This window comes from Sturnira hondurensis, unplaced genomic scaffold (genome assembly GCF_014824575.4).
Source record: "Sturnira hondurensis isolate 20B ecotype Veracruz unplaced genomic scaffold, ASM1482457v3 Scaffold0004136, whole genome shotgun sequence".
Lineage (NCBI taxonomy): Eukaryota > Metazoa > Chordata > Mammalia > Chiroptera > Phyllostomidae > Sturnira > Sturnira hondurensis.
The window spans coordinates 20,690,040-20,708,659 of record NW_028076767.1 but is presented as its reverse complement, the minus strand read 5'-3'; the positions used below and the strand labels follow the sequence as shown (position 1 = coordinate 20,708,659).

General features: G+C 47.4%; 2 protein-coding genes across 3 annotated transcripts in view; one reads left to right on the top strand and one right to left on the bottom strand.

Moving 5' to 3' along the window:
• MMP24 (matrix metallopeptidase 24) overlaps positions 1-9,057 on the bottom strand; it is a 41,869-nt gene extending 32,812 nt beyond the window's left edge. Inside the window, exon 1 of the mRNA XM_037043928.1 lies at positions 8,989-9,057. The gene's annotated coding sequence lies outside the window, so the exon portion shown is untranslated. The remainder of the gene's footprint in view (positions 1-8,988) is intronic.
• Positions 1-18,620, top strand: part of MMP24OS (MMP24 opposite strand) — an 85,203-nt gene that overhangs the window by 34,088 nt on the left and 32,495 nt on the right. The window lies entirely within an intron of this gene.

The following is an 18,620-nucleotide window of genomic DNA, read 5'->3' as shown; positions in this document are numbered from 1 at the left end:
ATAATACATCTGTGTTTTTTGTAAAGCCACTAAATCGGTGATAATTCATTTCAGCAGCAATGGGAAACTAAGGGATGCCTGTGAGGTGCTGAGCAGATCTTGGCGAATAGGAAGCAGGCCCCCAATGCTGTGGTCTGTGTTCTTGCTCCAACACTTGCCAGTGACAGATTGGCCACCTTTGGTGACTCCTCAGAGATCAGCCCTATCGCTGTGTCCGTTTGCCCCAGGCTCCGTCCCACCGGAACCCGACTTCCTCCTTCACCCATACAACCGAGGGCCCAGCCTTGCTGCTGAGCCGGTTTTTGAACACTTCAAATTTGAAGGCTTAACCATTCAGGTATCCAGAAAATACACTGGTCAGCAGTACTTGAAGAGCATCTAATTTAACATGCTTGTTTTGCAGAAGAGAAAAACAAGACTCAGAGAGGGAGAAATGACTTCTCCAAAGTCACAGAGCAAGTTGGTAGAGGGACTGAAAATGGGGCCTGACATCCCGGCCTCCTAGGGAGGGTTCTCGCTGTCACACTGCACCCGCCACACTGGCTCTGGTTTGTCTCCAGAACTGTGTCTTTCTTGCCTTTCACTCACAGCCAATCTAAAAAGGGCTTTCAGGATCGCCCACAAATCCCAACTTAGTTTCCTGACAAGCACCTTAATGGCACCGTGTTGCCTCTTGGCTGCCACGAGCTCTTGAGTGGGCGGTAAGTGCACTGACGGGAATCCCCTGGCGTCCTGCACAGTGTCCTTGGCCCACTCCCAGGAGGCCACCACAAGCCAGACAACCGCCATGCCCAGGGAGGTGGCACTTTGGGGTTTGGGGTCAGCGCTGGGATGTGTGAGTCTTCCAGTCCTAGAGAGGCCTCCTCCCAAGGCCAGGGGTGGCGATGCCCTCGTGCAGTCTCTGAGAAGTGAGGAGCAGCCATCTCCCTGCCCTTCCCAGGGCCTCCCTGCAGACCTGCCGGTGTTCTGCCCCCTGGGGCTTGACTTCAGGATGAGTTAGAAAAGGGAAGAGGGCAGACAAAGACCACAGTCAGGCCTTAGCTTCTCAGCTGTAACAGGCAGATGGCTGAACTAGGTAACCTCTAAGCAATCCTATAAAGTTCTATTATTTCAGCGGAATTGGATTCAGTGTGGAGCCGGCTTTCTGGTCCCTCACCACCGTTCTTAAAGTCCAAGCTCCTTAATGGGCACGCAACACGCTTCACCGTCTGAGGCCAATGCCCCTTCCAGCCTTGTCTTCTGTTCTTACATCCGACCCTGTCATCGCCCACCTCGAGGACCTGCTACTCCACTGCAGACCTTCTTGGGTTGCAAGAACACATCCTGCAGGTTCCCTCCTCTGTATCTTTTTCATTCCCTCTTCTAGAATGTTCTTCTCACATGCATTCTTTATCAAGGCCTCTCCTTGATAAACTACTAAATATTCTACAAAATGCAACTCGGTTGCCACGCCACCTGGGAGGGCTCCCCGGGGTCCCATGGACTTCCTCCGTGCTCCCAGTGGCACTCCGTGCAGCCCTCACTAACAGCGTGTCATGTGACATTACAGATAGTGGTTTACACGCCTGTCTCCCCCATGGACTCTTCCTCACACAGCCCACAGCCTGGTGGGGCAGACAGACGTGGAAAGGCGACGGCTTCCTTGCAAACAGTGACATGAAGGAAAAGGAAAAGTTGCCGTGACAGTGCATGACAGGAGCTGTGGCTGTGATGTCAGGGATGGCCTCCCTGAGGAGGCGACATCTCAGCTGAGACCTGTGTGTGAAAGAGGTAAAGATGGAATGATGAGCATCCCGGAAAAAAACCTCTTTCATTGAATTCCCGAGGTGGGAAGGAAGGAGCCTGTGTATTAGAAAAAGAGAGAGAAGGCCAGGTGGCTAGCGGTGGCATAAGAGGGAGCCGGGGAGGTGGGCAGGACCCAGTGACGCAGGGCCTTGGCCCGGTGGGTGCCGGCTACATGGGGGTTCATAGTACCCTCCACTCTCCTTTTGCGTGCCTTCGGAACATGTCCGTAAGACAAACTAAAGGGAAGCAGCAGCACCACAGTGACTGCAGTTCAGCCTTTGTCCAAAAAGGGATGTTAAGCAAGGGGAGGGTGGGAGGAACATGATGAGACTTTCCGTTTGTTTTTAGTTTTTTAAATTAAATATTGCAAGCATCCCAAAGCATATGAAATAATAAAACAAGCACTGGGTAACCACCAACCAGCTTTGTTAAGTCTTAGCTTTTGCCATATTTGCTTCAGATAGGACTGATTCCCTATAGATTTATTTTTAAAAGGTCACTCTGGCTGCTGTTTGAAGAAGGATCAGGGACTGGAGAGAGAGGGGCTGATCAGGTGGGAAGTTTCTGAAGTCCCGAGGAGACAAGCTGTGACTAAGGTGGAGGCAGTGCAGGTGACAACAGTGGACACAGGGAAAAATCCGTTCAGGAGGTGGGGTTGCTGGGGCTTGGCGATTAATTCTGTTGAGGCGGGTGAGGAGAGGAAGGGGGTGGAGGATGCCTCCCGTCTTCCTGGCCCTGTGTTTTGGGGCACAGAGAACAGCACACACGAGTGTTTATGGTATAGAAGTGACTTTTTAAATGATCACTGCCAAGAGAGGTTGTTAAGAACAATGCCTTCTTTCTCTCTGCCTACTTTGTTATAACGATATGGCATGATCTCGGAGAAAATATTATCTTTTATACAGATGGTTTTGCTGTTATCCTACCTATCATTAAAGCCTAGTTCAAAGTTGGCTTTTAAAATGAATGCACGGAGTGATGATGAAGAAAAACTGGTAAAGGACATAAGTGGAATCAGTCCTGAAGTCCGGAGAACGCAGATGATCTGCTCCTGCATCTCTCAGCTGGAGAGGGCCAGAGCTGGCATTGGCGGCTCTCAGCTGCTCACCGGTCCCTAACACAGGTGCACAGACCTGCGTTGCACTGAGAAAGCTGAAGGCGTCCTGGGCAGGAGCCAACACCCCCGAGCAGCTTCGGAATGGGCCCCAGTCCCTCCGCCTTGTCCACATGGCTCTGAACAGGTCACTCCTGTGCTCAGAAACCTTTAATGACTCCCCTCAGCCTCTGGAAAAAAGCCAGCTTCCCAATCTGCTCTCAGCCTCCCTTTTCAGTGTCTCCTTCTCACGCTCTCTTACTGGAAATAGCGAGTAACTTGACGCCCGAGGCCCAGCACGTTATTTGCTGGTAACTGAACATGCCGCATGCTTTTGTGGAGCCTTGGTTCGTGGTTTTCCTTCTCTTTGGACTGCCCCCCCCACCCATTCTCCATCCTTTTCTTCCCTCAAAGGCTTATCTTCAATATCGACCTTCTTCCTAAAATATTCCCTGACTTCCCCAACCTCAGCGGGGAACCTCATCGGGGAACCTCATCTCCTCCCTCTTCAGCGTTGCTCCAGACTTTGTGTATGCCTCTAGCATGCATTCATTTATGCATCCACAAAGGGACTGATTTTTTTAACGTACCAAGCACTATTCAGGGAAGTGAGTGGTGGGTACAGACAATGAAATTAATTTCAAAATGTTCGTCAAGTGTCTGGAATGTGCCAGGCACATGTAGGTATGGGGAGGCACTGGCTGCAGTCTGCTAAGAATTCAGTTCCTCTCATTTTCAGTTCAAATTATGCCATGTCATAAGGCAAAGTATTTCCTTAGATTAATATATTCGGTACAATTATCATTGACTTTTACTTGCTCTAGAACCACCCCTTCAAGGTCTGGAGTGGGACATACCTGAACGTGGACAGGATTAGCTAAAAGGCCACTGTCACAGTCACTCAGGACAGGACAGCTTAGTGTCGTGGGGAAGGCGCTCAGACCAAGGACAGAAAATCTAGTTCTGGGCTTCTCTTTACTGTTTATTACACATGTGTCCTGAGCAAATGTAAACTAGTCACATCACCTCTCTGAGCCTCCATTTGCTCTTCTTTTCTTTTTAAAAAAAGATTATTATTGTTATCATTATTATTATTTTTATTATTTTAGAGAGAGGGGAAGGGAGGGAGGGAGAGAGGAAGAGACACTTCAGTTGGTTGCCTCTCCCACACCCTCAGGCAGGGCCCCGGCCTGTGACCCAGGCATGTGCCCTGACTGGGAATCAAACCCATGACCTTTTGGTGCACAGGCTGATGCTCAGTGCACCGAGCCACACCAGCCAGGGCTCTGTTTGCTCTTCTATAAAATGAGCACAGTGTTTTTCCTATCTACCTCACGGCATTGTTGCCAGGATCATGAATGTGCAAAGCACCCTATAAGAATAAGAAAAACCACAGTAATAGTAAGATAAAATGAATTAAAAATACTGGGGGCACGCGAGAGGGAACCACGCATCGATGTTTCTCTCCCTCTCCTTCTCCCTCCCTTCCCCTCTGTCTAAAAATAAATAAATAAAATCTTTAAAAAATACAGCAACTCTATTCAGGTTAAGCAAAGGGAAGAACTGTCTAAGAGTGAGAATTTTTTTTCACAACAATAAAGATATGCTGGAGGCCACGATCACACTGAAATAAAATTTTGGCTTGGGAATCTGATAGTGCTTCTTAAGAGGCCTGCCCTCCCCCCAGGCTCATTCAGGGCTCTAGCTTTCCTTGACCACAGATACAAACCAAAGAACATCCTCTATCTGCCTGGAGCAGACCCCTCAGACTGGTCTAGAAGGCAGGCATTCATTATGTGCTTGGACCAGGTGTCACACTGTTACTTATGTGGCCTGTTTTGATTGGCATATCTCTTTCTACCTGCACCGATCTTGCCCAGAATCAAACGGGAAACTAGGAGGTCCAAAAATTAAAACAAAACAAAACAAAACAACTATCTGTGGGGGCATTCTACTCAACTAATAAGAGAAAGAGATGCTTTAAATAAACCAAACATAGGAAGCCAATCGGTGGGAACCCTCTTCCCTGATGTGCAAAGTACAAAAGAAAGACTCAAGAAAGCAAAGGAAAAAACAGACTGAATGAAAAAAAAATTGGGGCTTCATCTTTGGATAGTGAAAGAGACATAGAACCCAAAGCCAAAGATAGTAAAGATGCTTTCAACTAAGAAGTCAGGGAACCAGGGGAAGTTCTAGTTCTGAGTCACCTACCTCCAGGCTTGGTGTTCTTGGGCAATTCACGAATGGCAATTCACCAAGTATATGTTAAGTACTACTGTGCGCTTACTTAGTGGTCTCTAAGGTCACGGTCATCTCTGAGCTCCTCTTCACTGTATGTCACTGTCACTAGATGACAACCTACGTAATGGTTACGAAAGAACTCAAGGGTGAAATTGTGGAACCACCACTAAAAGGAGTAACCTCTGTTTCCACTGAAGGAAGGACAGATAGACATTAAGACCTATCCCTAAGAAGGGTTTTAGAAAGGATGTGGAGGTCGCATGCCCAGGAGAGTCTATTTGAGATCCACACAACTCTCTGGTATCAAGGATAGAGTAGAATCATTGAATGCTTGAGTACTTAACAGTGAGCATTGATAGCTGGGATTGTGTGAGAGCTAAAAAAATAAAACATTTTGGTTGGGGAAGTTCCTGCCTAAGAACTATAACTTCCCCCTACTGCCAATAATGTTTTTTTCTTTTTCTTTTTCTTTTTAAGATTTTATTTATTTACTTTTCAAGAAAGGGGAAGGGAGGAAGAAAGAGGAGAGAAACATCAATGTGTGGTTGCCTCTCATGTGCCCCCTACTGGGAACCTGGCCTGCAACCCAGGCATGTGCTCTGACTGGGAAACAAACCAGCGACCCTTTGGTTCACAGGTCGGCACTCAATCCACTGAGCCACACCAGCTAGTGCTAATTTTTTTTCTTCCTCACTTGAGGGCATGCTTATAGAGGGGAAGGGAGAGACTGGGGGAGAGAAACATGGATTGGTTGCCTCTTGCACTCACCCCTACTATGTGCATCAATTAGGGAAAAACATGCAACCTAGGCATGTGCCCTGACTGGGAATTGAACCTGCGACCTTTCGGTTTGCGGGGGCGATGCTCCAACCAAGTGAGTCACACTGGCCAGGTAATGTTTAAGTATTTAAAAAACTTAAGTGGCAAACTGGCTAGGGCTTCCTCAAAGTGTTCCCCTGAGGAGACAGACATAAATGACTAGAAAAGTCAAGGAAAGTCTGCTGGAGAAGCAGAGCTTGTCCTGGAACTTTAAGGAGAGGCTGCAGATGGATTGGTGGAGGCACAGACATAAACTTCATGGGTCGATGTCCAGAGAACCCTGGGTAACTGTCTTACAATATAGGAGAGTCAAGCCTTTCCAGACGAAGTGTGTGTACCAATGTGCAGTGGAAAAGGCAGCCCTCGAGTGAAGAGGTAGGGTGGAGTCAGACTCCAGAAGCTACAAAAGACAAAGAGGAGTAAGCAACATTATCTGCTAGCTAAAAAACACTATTTCTATCAGGTTTCAACCATGTGATCTACTCATACTCAAATACAGGGATAATTAGGTGCAAATATGTTGAGAGAAGTGGGTATAATTCATCTTTCAGAAAGTTTTGGACAAAATATTAGGCCTTGAAAATGGAGTCATTACGGCATTCAGGGTGGTGTTTTTCTCACGGCCTGAGAACTCACTTAGAGATAGGGAACAATGGATGGAAATAAAGGGTCACTTCTCTAAATGAAAGGAGATTAAGAGTGCAGGGGGCCCCTGGAGACTGTGCCGGGACTTGTTTGATTTAAATTTTTTATAAGTGATCCAGAAGAAGTGGAGCAAAGTGAAAATTTTAGGGCTGCAGATCACATGGAGCTCTTTCAGATAGGGGAACGCTTCGTCAAAGGAGAGGGTGGGAGCTGGAGGGAAGGTATTGAGTGAGATGCAGAATGGCAGATAAATGTCAGTGTGGGGAAATGAAAGGGGACGCGCTCTGATACAAGTCATCCACGTGGTGGGTGTTGTGTTCCAGGCTATCAGTTTTGACCCAGGAAAGGGATCCAGGAGCTAGATTGTTTCCTAAAGGCAGCGGCCTAATGCTTTGGGGTCAGGAGACTGACAAAGGGACAGGCAGAAGCAGGAGAGGCCCTGAACACCAAAGAGGAAATTGGCCTTCCTTTGTGCAGGACCACAGGGTCCCACATCTGGGGACAGCGGTCAGGTTTACATCTATTGAAAGTTAGGGTCCAAGGATAACTAGAAAAGGGCAACCAAAATGACCTGGAGGATGAATATAGCCGCTCTAGGGAAAGCCTGTGTCGTAAGAGGAAAACTTAGTGCAAAGACAAAGGCTAAGAGAGGTGGAACAATCAAAGCCTGTAAAGCTAACAAGGATAAGGAATGGACACACATAATCTTCTCTCCAAATCCTGACATATTCAAGCAAATAGCCTCTTAATGCTTGAAATATCATAGGCATAAAAAGGTTTTAGAGTAGAGATCATCTGCCCCTCTCCCTTCTTATTCAAGATGGTAAAATCCATGCCTATAAAAAGCAAGGAAATGGCCCAAGGTCATAGAAACCTCTGTGGGCCAAGGTCAGATTAGGATCCAGGCCTCCTAAATCCCAAATCAGGGTCTTTCCACTTCACCCTGTGCACTCAGGAAGACTAGAGCAATCCTTTTTATAGGGTGTAAACTGATCGAATAGATTATGTTGAGATCTAATAAAGTTGGAAACAAAAATGGGCTATGGAAAGTTTTAACTAAAAGTCAGCCAGCAATTACAAGGTCTCTGGAAGACAACTACCAAATGGAGCTAAAGAGACTTTCTACCCAACCCAATTTTTTTTTGCATCATGTACCTCTTTGAGAGTCTGAAGAAAGCTATGGATTCTCTCCTAGAAAAACACATTTGCACACACAAACACAATTTTGCACAGCATTTCAGAGTTTATGGCCCCCTGAGCTCTGTGCTCAATCTCCACTCTGGCAGATTCTTCTGAACAAATAGACTGCCTGCTTTAACAAGCACACTCCATCTCTTAGGATTTCCTAAGGCACTAACTCTGGCTTTCTTCAGCAACAAACAACCATCTCAAACCAACGTCACTCACTAGATTTGCAGACCTGCAGGTTGGAATAGGCCAAAGAAATGACCTAGTCCACTGCTCTCACCCCCATGGGATATAGAATAATGTCATGCATAGGTGAGAATCCCAACTCCATCACTCACTAGCTTTGGGACACTGGGTAAGTTACTTAAGTTCTCTATCCCCCCTGAAGGAAGGACAGGTGGGCATGTAAAATGGGGATAATAATTACAGCTATCTCCTAGAGTCGTTATGAAGATCAAATAAGATACTACGAATTCGCATACAACACAGCACCAGGCACATAGTGAGTGCGCAGTAAAGGGTGGTTGGCGTTACTGTTATTATTATGCATGTATCTATGCAGTTGTTGTGCATGTAACCATCCAATCCTCTCTCGGAGCTTTTGCTCGCACATGCCAGTGATGAGCAGCTCACCGCCTCCTAAGCTGGTTGAGCAGCTCCGATTGTTACAAACTTCTTCCTATATTGAGCCGAAATTTGCCTTTTTGCGACGCCTACCCCCACCCCTGTTGGCTCTAGTTCTGCCCTGTGGGACCGTGCACAGCACGGTCTATCCTTCTTGCACGTGACAGCTTCGGAGGTGAAGACGGCGATCCGGTCCTTCCCCGTCCCCTCGCCCCCCATCCCCTATCCCATCCTTTCCTCCAGCTTGAATATCCTCGGGTTCTTCTCCCAACCCACAGCGGACTGGCTGCGCTTACTACCTACTCCGAGGCGTTGTTCGGTTTCCCTCACACACACAGTCCTGCAGGCCACACACCCCACCGCCAGCGCCCCGCTCCGACCCTCCCGCGGCGCCCTCGCCCGCCGCCCCTGTCCGCGGTGCTGAATCGGCTCCGGGCCCGCGGCCTGGGCGCTGCCTCCCGCCCCGGCCCCGGGACCCGGCCGGACCCCAGGCGCGAATCCTCGAGCGCCACCTCCACTCCCCAGCGGCCGGCGCCGCCCCCCGCCCTGCCCGAGGCCCCGAGCCCGCGCCCGGCCCCGCGCTCCAGCCGCACCTGCCCGGCGAAGGGCGCCTCCGCCCCGGCCGCCCGCGCCGCCACCGCCGCCCGTTCCTCGGCCCCCGCCGCCGCCGCCGCCGCCCGCGCGGCGCCCGGGAGGCAGCAGAGCGCGGGCAGCAGCAGTAGCTGCAGCAGTGCCAGCCTCCCGGCCTCGCCCGCACCCCGTGCTGCCCGCAAGGCATCCTCCAGTCCATCCCCAGCCCGACCCCAAGCTCCGCCCACGAGTTCGCGGGCGGGAAGAAAGAGCCACTCACTGGACTCACTGTCCCGCCGCCGAGAAGGCACTCTCAGTTCTGAGTCTGGCGCGTCGTCATCATCCTACAGTGGNCGCGGGGCGGCGGCTCCCGACCGGCCGGGGGCGCTGGTCGCGGAGCGGGGCCGGGGAGGGGTCCCGGGGGCGGAAAGAGCAGCTCGGAGGCCGGGTCCGAAGGGTGGGACTGGAGGAGGGGGCCCGAGGGGCAGCCCGGAGGGCGGGGCGAGAGGCTGAGCGAATCCTCCCGGAGACAGAGCCGCGTGGTGGCTCTGGGGCGTAGGGTCCGAAGCCTGAGGACTGGCCCCCCAGGAAAGAGTCGGAGGGGCGGTGGGCTGGGCGTGGGACTCCGGAGCTGCGCCGGGTCGGAGGGAAAGGAGCTGAAGGAATACCCAGCCCTGGAGAGGGTGTGAGGGTCTGCCCTGGGCAGGGAGGGTGAGAACCCGAAGAACAGAGCCGAGGAGTGCTTCGAGGGGCGGCCCTGGGAGACATTAGGGGAAATTAAGGTGAAGCTCCTTCCCTCAGCAGAGAGAGAGAGAGAGAGAGAGAGAGAGAGAGAGAGAGAAGGAGAGAGAGAGAGAGAGAGAGAGAGAGATCGCCCAGCTGGGAAGATCATCTGTCATCTGAAACAACCCATATTATTGGGCACTTTCTAGATATATGGAGGACTCTGGACTACTTGGATACAGAAGAAAAGCAGGCTGGCTTCCTGAAGTGTAGCGGTTTACAGCTTGGCGAGGAAAACATCCATGCGAGGAAACACAGGGCAGCAAACACCAAGTGTCAAAAAGGATCCGGGCAGGAGCTTCGGGGTCAGGGCAGACCTGAGGGGGCGTGGGGAAGCCTGGGAGGGTGTTGTGGAGCAGGCGGGCCTCTCGCTAGGCCTCGAAGGAAGGGCGGATTCAAACAGGAGGAGGGGGTTGGAGAGGTCTTGTCAGGTAGGAAGGCGAGAGCAGACAGGATATGATTGGGGCAGATGAGCTTCTCTTGAACGCAGCTTCCTACAGGAAAGTGCTGGGAAGTGAGGGAAACAGTACCAAACCTTAGTTCCTAGAATAAGGAATTTGGGTTATGTTCTGAAGGGTAATGGGAGTGGTGGCGATCGAAGGTTTTTTGTTGTTGTTTGTTTGTTTGTTTTGAGCAGGATGATGTGTGGAAAATGGTGTTTTATAGTTGCCTGGTAATTTGGAAGAGTGGAGAGGGAACATGCTTTAGGGGCAGACCTATGTTAAACTCCTGGCTCTATTCCATCTTTATAAAGTGATGCTGATATTACCGCCTAAGGTTGCTGTAAGGATGAAGTGCTTAGCACTTAATAGATGTTCCACGTCAGTTCCCTTCCCATCCCAGTGTGCAGAACACCGACCACGGGCGGCAGACAGATTACCTGGGAGGCCACTGCAATAGTCTAGGTATAAAGAACTACTGGTAACGAAGTTGAGTAACATTTGTTAAATACCTACTGTGTACACAGCACTAGGCTAAACCTTTTACTGTGCTGTATCTCATTTAATCCTCACAGACAAACCCTATGAAATAGACACTATTATTATTACCCTTAATTTAGGATAGAGAAGTAGAAACTCTGAATAAGTTTGCCAAATGCACAGGATTCATAAGTGGGAGAACTGGAGCAATCTGACCTCAGAACCCCATTTTTTTCTAGAATAGGGAAGGAGACAGATTTAGGAAACACTGGGCAAAGAGGAAGAGGGAAAAGAGTTTGGAGTAACTAATGGCAATTCCAGAAGGATGAATGGTGGCGTCTTCACAGAAATGAGGCAGAGTCCCTTTCTGAGTCAGATCCTGGTCTCAGGGATGGGCTGTCACTGCTTCGTGGGAGCGTTGGGGCGAGTCATTTTATCTCTTTGAGCCTTGGTTTTCTCATTTGTAAAATAAAACTCATAACAATTGTCCTCTTCACTTCATGAAAGGGACCATATGAAGGGCTGAGATTCACTTTGTAAACTACAGGGTTAACTGAGTGAATATTAGGAAAAACTTTGATACTGATAATATTATCAAGAAGCATTATATCTGTGCCAGACTCGCTTTAGGGAAATGGGAGACCTCCCTTCCCTCCGCCTCTTCTCTTATTTCTTTTTTTCATTAAAGATTTTATTTATTTATTTTAGAAAGTGGGGAAAGGAAGGAGAGAGGGGAAGAAACATCAATGTGTGGTTGCCTCTTGTGCGCCCCCTACTGGAAACATGGACTGCAACCTAGGCATGTTCCCTGCCTGGGAATCGAACTGGCGACACTTTGGTTTGCAGACCATCACTCAATCCACTAAGCCACACCAGTCAGGGTCCTCTCTTATTTCTTCATTCAATGAATATTTGTTACATGTATTTTGGGTGCTGGCTGGATTGGAGACTTAAAGAAGATTAAGTTATAGTTGTTGCCTGTAGTCTATTAGAGAGATTTACAATCACATAGAAATATTTTCACTGAAGACCTGAGGGGCCAAGGGAGTGGACCATGCAGGTGTCTTGGAGAGATGAATTCAGACAAAGAGAACAGGAAGTGAAGAATCCCGAGGCAAGGGCGCGCCTGGTAAATTTGAAGAACGACGTGGAGACCAGTGTGGTTGGACAGGAAGAGAGGTGAGGGTATTAGAAGATGAGGGTTATGAAAGGGAAGGTTTTTCAACTACCTGACATAAAAAGCCAAGGGAAGGTTTTGAAAATAGAAGAGACAACTTCTGACTTATCTTTAACAAAAGCACTTTGTTTGCTGCTCCGAGAACAGGTAGAGAGGCAATACGCGGAAAGCCCAGGTAGGAGCTACTGCTATGATCAAGGTACAGGCTGATGGTGGCCTGGGCCAGGGTCAAAGGGAAGACAGTGAAGTGTAGTTGGATTTTCAATAAATTTTGGAAGTAGAGCTGACAAAACTTGGCAATGGGTTGGATATGAGGTATGAGAACAAGACAAGGGACAAATGACACCAAACTTTTTGAGCCAAGTAACTAGAAAAATGGAGTTGCCATTATTGGACACAAAGAAAGCTGCAGGAGGGACAGGTCTGAAAAGAAATATTGAGAGTTTTGGTTTGACTAAAAGTGGGTGATGTTCAGTGGGTTAAGTACCCAAGTGGAACTGGCAAGTAGCCTGCCTTGTAGGTGGGTCTAAATTCAGGAAAGAGATCTAGACTGAAAGAGGATTTTGAGGTTTTCAGAATATAGGCAATATTTAAAGACCAAGGGACCAGAAGAAATTGCTTAGGAAGTGAGTGTCAAGAGAGAAAGAAAAAGTTCTGATGAATCAATCCTGGGGCAACTCTAATATTTAGAGGTTGGAAAAATAGAGGGAGGAATCCACAAAAGTTAGAGGAATCCACAAAATTCCTCTAAAGTTAGAGGAATCCACACAAGACACTGAGAAGGAACAGGCAAAGATGAGAAAACTGGGAGAAACCCCAGAAGCCAAGTGAAGAACGTGTTTTGAGGGACAAAGAGTAATCAGTTGGGCTAAATGGTGCTTAGAGATCAAATACTGTGATGACTAAGAAACGATCATTTGATTAACCAATGTGGAGGGATCAGTGATCTTGAGGAGTTTTGGTGTCATGCAGGGGACAAAAATCTGATTGAAGTAAGCTCAAGAGAGAATAGGAGAGGAATTGAAAATGTTGAGTACATTTACCTTTTTCAAGGAGTTTTGCTACAAATGGAAGGAGAAAATGTGGCGGCTGGAGGAGGAAGTAGAGTCAAAAAAGGTTGTTTGTTTTGTTTGTTTTCAAGATGGGCAAAAATACTGTCTAAACATTGGCTGAGAAGGCTCCAGCAGAGAGAGGGGCAGAATTGCTGCGGTAGCGAGCTCCTTGAGGACGTAAAGATGCCAGTGGAAGGTTGGCTGCGAGCTGGGGTAACTCGTCCACAGTCAGAGGGCGGAAGAGGACTTCTGGGCATGTAAATCTGGTGCCAGCGCGGAGGAAGTTAGAGGGGGACTTGCATTTATTGGTTGGTTTGTTCAGCCCTGTGCAGGCTGCTTTCCTCACAACAGTTCTTGACCTTAGCGGGAGATGGGTTAAGAGGCTGTTGCAATGAGGCAAGAAAAGTTGAGAACGGAACTAAAAAGCTCTGAAGTTCCGAGACACTGTGCTCTTCTTCATGCTGTGGAACATCCCCATCCCCCTCCCCCCAGATCACATGGGCTCCTTCACTGCAGATATCAGAATGCCTTCCATTGGGGGCCAAGATTCCTTGCAAATCTAGTTTTGAACCCTGCGAAGTCAGGTTAATTAGAAACCCCCACCCTCGATAGCTGGTGATCACCTTGATATCTGATTTTGGGTTCCTCATCCTCCACCAATCCCTAAGTGATGTTTAATCATCCTGGCCTTTCTTCAGCAAGAATCCTGTTAGGTTCGTTCAGCTGGAATCCTGGACCCCTGATGATTCTCCTTAGTAATTATCTGTCCACTACTCTTGACCTGCTTCCTGACTATAAACTTCCACTTGGACCATGGTGGATTCATAGTGGAGATTAACTGCTCTCACCCGCTGCAAAATTCCAGCCCAGTGCACCCTGTGCCTACTGCAGTAGTGCCCCTACTGTGAGTCAGGTCTTCCTCACTGTGCTTTAACAAGTGTCATTGAATGTTTTTCCTTTAACATTTGACAGGAAGAAACTGACTTACGAGCTCAATCACAGGGCAGAGATAATTCTTATCAAGGAAGGAAATAACTGGTGATCACAAAAATCTCCGGCACTGGGCAGCCTGTGCTGCTTGCTGGGGGGCCCTAGGCCTGAAGCTGGCCAAATTTATCCCCCAAATAAAGACAGAACATAAAAATAAAACAAAATCCCCAAAGAACCTAAAACAGAACTAGGAAAGAATGAAGTGCTTCTTTGAAATCTGAGAGATGTAGAAGTCTGTCTGACTTCTCTCCTTCTTCTGAATCCTTATTGCAGCAGCCAGCGTTTAATGAGGGCCTGGTACCTGCCCAGCCGTTTTTCAACGTTATCTCGTTTAATCCTCACCACTGTCCTATGAAGTGGATTCTAAGGAAAAGTTGAGAGGGGAGGTGATTTATCCAGTGATACACCTAGAAGAGAGCAAAACCAGGACTAAAATCCAAGAGCCCAACACGAAAGGGGATGTGCTTAACTCCTTGCACCTTTGCTCACCGATCGCCTTAACGATTCCATAAACATGACTAAGCAGCCACTCTTGAAGGTACTGTGGCAAGTGAGACGGTTTTCAGGTTAAAAAAAAAAAGATGAGACTTGAGCAGGTATTCCATGTGACAGATACCCTGAACACATTACAATGCCGTATAGGATTGTGAGGGAGTGCGGCCACTCTGGCGGGGGAAATTGGGGAGATCAAGGGAGGCCTCAGAAAGGAAGTGGTATGTGAGATGAGCCTGTGTCAACGGGTAATTTTTTTATGTGCAATATACACCACACATGCTTAAAAGTTACAAGCAATGGAAGATTGTGTGAAGTTTTCATTGGCTGAAAATGGGGGGTAAAGGAAGGAGGGAGGAAAAGGTCCAGTCATTAAGGATGTAAAGAAATCCCAGTTCAGTCCCCTGCCTCAGTCTCAAGATCCAGTTTCAAATGATTTGGGGGTATTTTCCACTTAGATTTTCCCCTTAAGAGCATAATCAAAGTGAGGGTCATACAATGGATCAATATTGAGGCCATTACAAATAATGAGGAAGTACTTTATGAATCGCTAGAAAATACTTCCAAAATATAATGGTAAATGAAAAAAACAGCGAGAAGCCGAATACTGGGTATAGTATGGTACTATTTATGTAATGATATTATGGGAGAAAAGGAGAGAGAGGGGGGAAGAGAGAGAGAGAATGAACTTTCTCGTTTGCCGGTACAAAGGTGGAGTATGGAAGGGACAGCGAACGCCTTACTGGAGGGTGACTGTGTGGTTATGTGGTGTGAGGACAGGGCGAGAGGGAGACTTTTTACTATAGACATCTTAGTGTCCTTTTAAAAATCATACAGATATATTTTCTATTAAATAAATAAATATGTTAAATTTTTTAAAAAGTTAGTGTAACGGTCTCTGAAGGCCATTCCCCAAACAGAGGACATATACTGAAATAGAAGGAAGAGCTGTTCACTTTAGGTTGGAGGTTTCAAAAATTCAGGCCTCCAGAGATAAAGTAAGTTTTACAATAAACTGGGGAAAATATTTAGTATTAGTTTTCTTAACACACGTCGGCTCTTAAGAACCAATAAGAAAAGGACATATCACCCAGTTCAAAAGTGGTAAAGGACAAATGGGCTCCAGGTAAAGAGAAATATGAACGGACTTATATATACTTTTAAGAGACCAACTTCATTTGCATTTAAAGAAAGGCAAATTAAAACAATGAGCTATTGTTTTCTCACAAGACTGCAGATATTAAAAAAAACTTTGGATATTACAGAGTGTCAAAGAGGGCATGAGCAAAGTACTGTTGGAAGGGGCATAAATTGGATACTATCTTGGAGCACGAATTAGCTTTTCAATTACCTTGAAAATGAGCACACCTTTGACCCAGCTACTCTGATTTTGAGAATTTATCTTAGATAGATAACCTTTGCATATGTACAAAGACAAACATACAAAATTATTCATTGCAGCTTTCTTCATAATTACAAAAGATCAAAAGCAACCTAATTATTTTCCAGCTGGGAAAACTGCTATGTCTAAATAGAGGAGCATTAGACAGGTGTCGGAAAGAACAATGTGGGTCTGTATTACTGTTATGACAAGACCTTAAATTAGCTCCCTCATTATCTCAAGGGTTTGACCTACGGTTTATGCTCTTTTGGGGGGGAGGGTAACCCTAACACCTCACACACCACCTAAGCCCATGGGAGTTGAGAGAATGAGTTGGGATGGATAGTTTGGAGGGGTGCGCTACGTAATCAGCCATATTGCCTCACAGTTAACATCTCGCCTTCATGTTGCTAAGCTGGATGGGACTCTGATGTCACTGAGGCCAGCAGGCCCTGCTGGCTGGCTCTTGCTTCTAAGAGCTGTGATGGAGTTTCAGATGGCTCCCTGGACTGGTGGGAGATGCCTGAACTGTTGACAGATGCTCCTTTGGAGGATCCCCCAAACCACCCACGCCTATCTCTGAAACTCCTTATAGGTGTCAGGTAGTTAAAGTAGGGGTCTGATTCCATCAGGGCCAGCTGTTCTCATCAGTCAGTTTCAGGCTCCAGGAACCTGGCAATAGTTTCAGATTGCCCATAATCCTTTGCAACACTGGTTTTCAAATGGGGGTATGCGATATCCCTATGATACGTGAAGACTTTCTAAAGGGTACTCGTGTATTGATATTTTTAAAGGAATTAATTTCCCGATCCTCAGCTTCCGTATGTATTCTACCTGAGAAAGGTCCTGGGCTTAAGGCTCCAAGCTGGCTTTGACTTCATAATTGTAGTTCTGCTAATCTTCATAAGAAAGGAATATCCCACCCTGGCTGGTGTGGCTCAGCGGATTGAGCGCCGCCCTATGAACCGAAAGGTCTGGTTCCCAGCCTAGGGCACATGCCTGGGTTGCAGGCCAGGTCCCCAGCTGGGGGGGTGAGCGAGAGGCAACCAATTGATGTTTCTTTCCCTTTCTTCCTTCTTTTCCCTCTCTCTAAAAGTAAATAAATAAAATCATTGAGAGAGAGAGAGAGGGAGAGATCCCCAGACCTTACTATGGTACATTGCCTGGGGCAATAAAAAATCCTGGAGGTGACAGAGGAACGATTAAAACTATCAGTTTCAGGGAACTACCCTTTAATGATGGAGTGGCATCATTGATCAAAATTACTTCTGGTGGTATGTGAGAAAAAGCACGAAGACTACTGCTCCAGGACAACAAACTCCAGTGGCCTCTGGAGGGTCTCCGAGGATGTCCTGGCCTGGTCCTCTCAACCTCTAGGCCTCTGTTTCACAGACTAGCCAGGCACACAACCTCTACGTGACTTCTACGCAGAACTCCTACCTCGGTTCTCCAGTCTCCCTCTTGAAATGCACTCTTCCCTTGGCTTTGATACTATCACACCCTGAAGCTCCTCATTCCAGGTTCCCTTTTCTGTTCTTTCTCTTCTAATTGACCTTTTACATTCAGGAGTTTCTCTGGGCAGTTATAAGCCCTCTTCTCTTTCTGATTTTTTCTTACTTAGAGATTTCACCTGTTGCCACAGTTTCAAATACCATCGGCATTCCATCAACTCCCAAACGTCTGTCTCCAGCCTAGACCTTGCTCCTGAACTCCTAAGTCCAATTGCTCACTCCACAGCTATACCTAAATGTCTCACAGGATTTCCAAACTGCAAAAGGCAAAGCCAAGCTCATACTCTTTCTATTCAGAATCTCACCCTCTAGGCTGTCCCAATCTAGTAACAGTGCTCCGTCTGCCGAGTTCGAACCTGAGAGCTCCTTAACCTCTTCCATAGCCAATAAGTGATCCATTCCTAGGAATTCCGCTTCATGAAAGATTTCCCTAATCTTCCAGACTAGGATACATAGTCCTTAATCTACACCCTCATATAGCGCCTTGTACTGCATAATACTTATCCAAATTGTAATTCTGTAGTTATTTGTGTAATTCAGCCTCCCCCTCTGCATCATAAGCTCCATGTGCACAGGACCATGCCTGTCTTTGTTTCTGGCTCATAGTAGGATCTCAATAATTATTCATTACATTAACGAATAAATGTAAGCACTCTTACATGGTAGCAACTATGTGTTGCCTAATGCTAAGTGCACAGTAGGGGGCAGCAGAGTATAAATAATGGGAAGAGTCCAGGCCTCAATTAAAAGGGTGACCTTGGGTAGATCACTTAACCTTTCTGAGCCTCTGCTTCCATCCCTGGAAATTAGGGCTAATTCCTCTTCCTTTGGATCAAAAGAGATAAGCAGACTTACAAAGGTTTTCGTGTTGTACCACCAGAAGAGAGTGTTATTAGAGTCCGTTATGATAAATATCTGTTGAATAAATGGAGACAGAGGAAGAAGATCTTGGTCACACTATGGAACAGATGTGAGTAGAGACTGGACTGATTCAGAAGAGAGGAAATGGAAGTTTAAGGAAGAGACTGGCTGAAGTCCAGAGCCAGCCGGAGGCAGAGCTGTGAAGTTAGCGCAGTGTGTTCTTGGCGCGCTCCCATCCCTGCTCCCCTCCCCATCTAGCCTCTAGGGCCCCATCTTGGCGCTGGGCTGCCGGCCTTTCCCTTTCCTCCCGTCAAAGCACGTCTGCCCTGTGTCCTGGCCCTCAGAGGCCTGCCTCTGCCATCCACAACGACAGCTAGTTAACCCAATAACCGGATCCCTGCTTAAGTGCTAATGGCAGATGGCGTGTTATTTTACCACTCCTAATAATAGGAGTTGGACCTTCTTGAGACAGGAAGAATAACCTACTC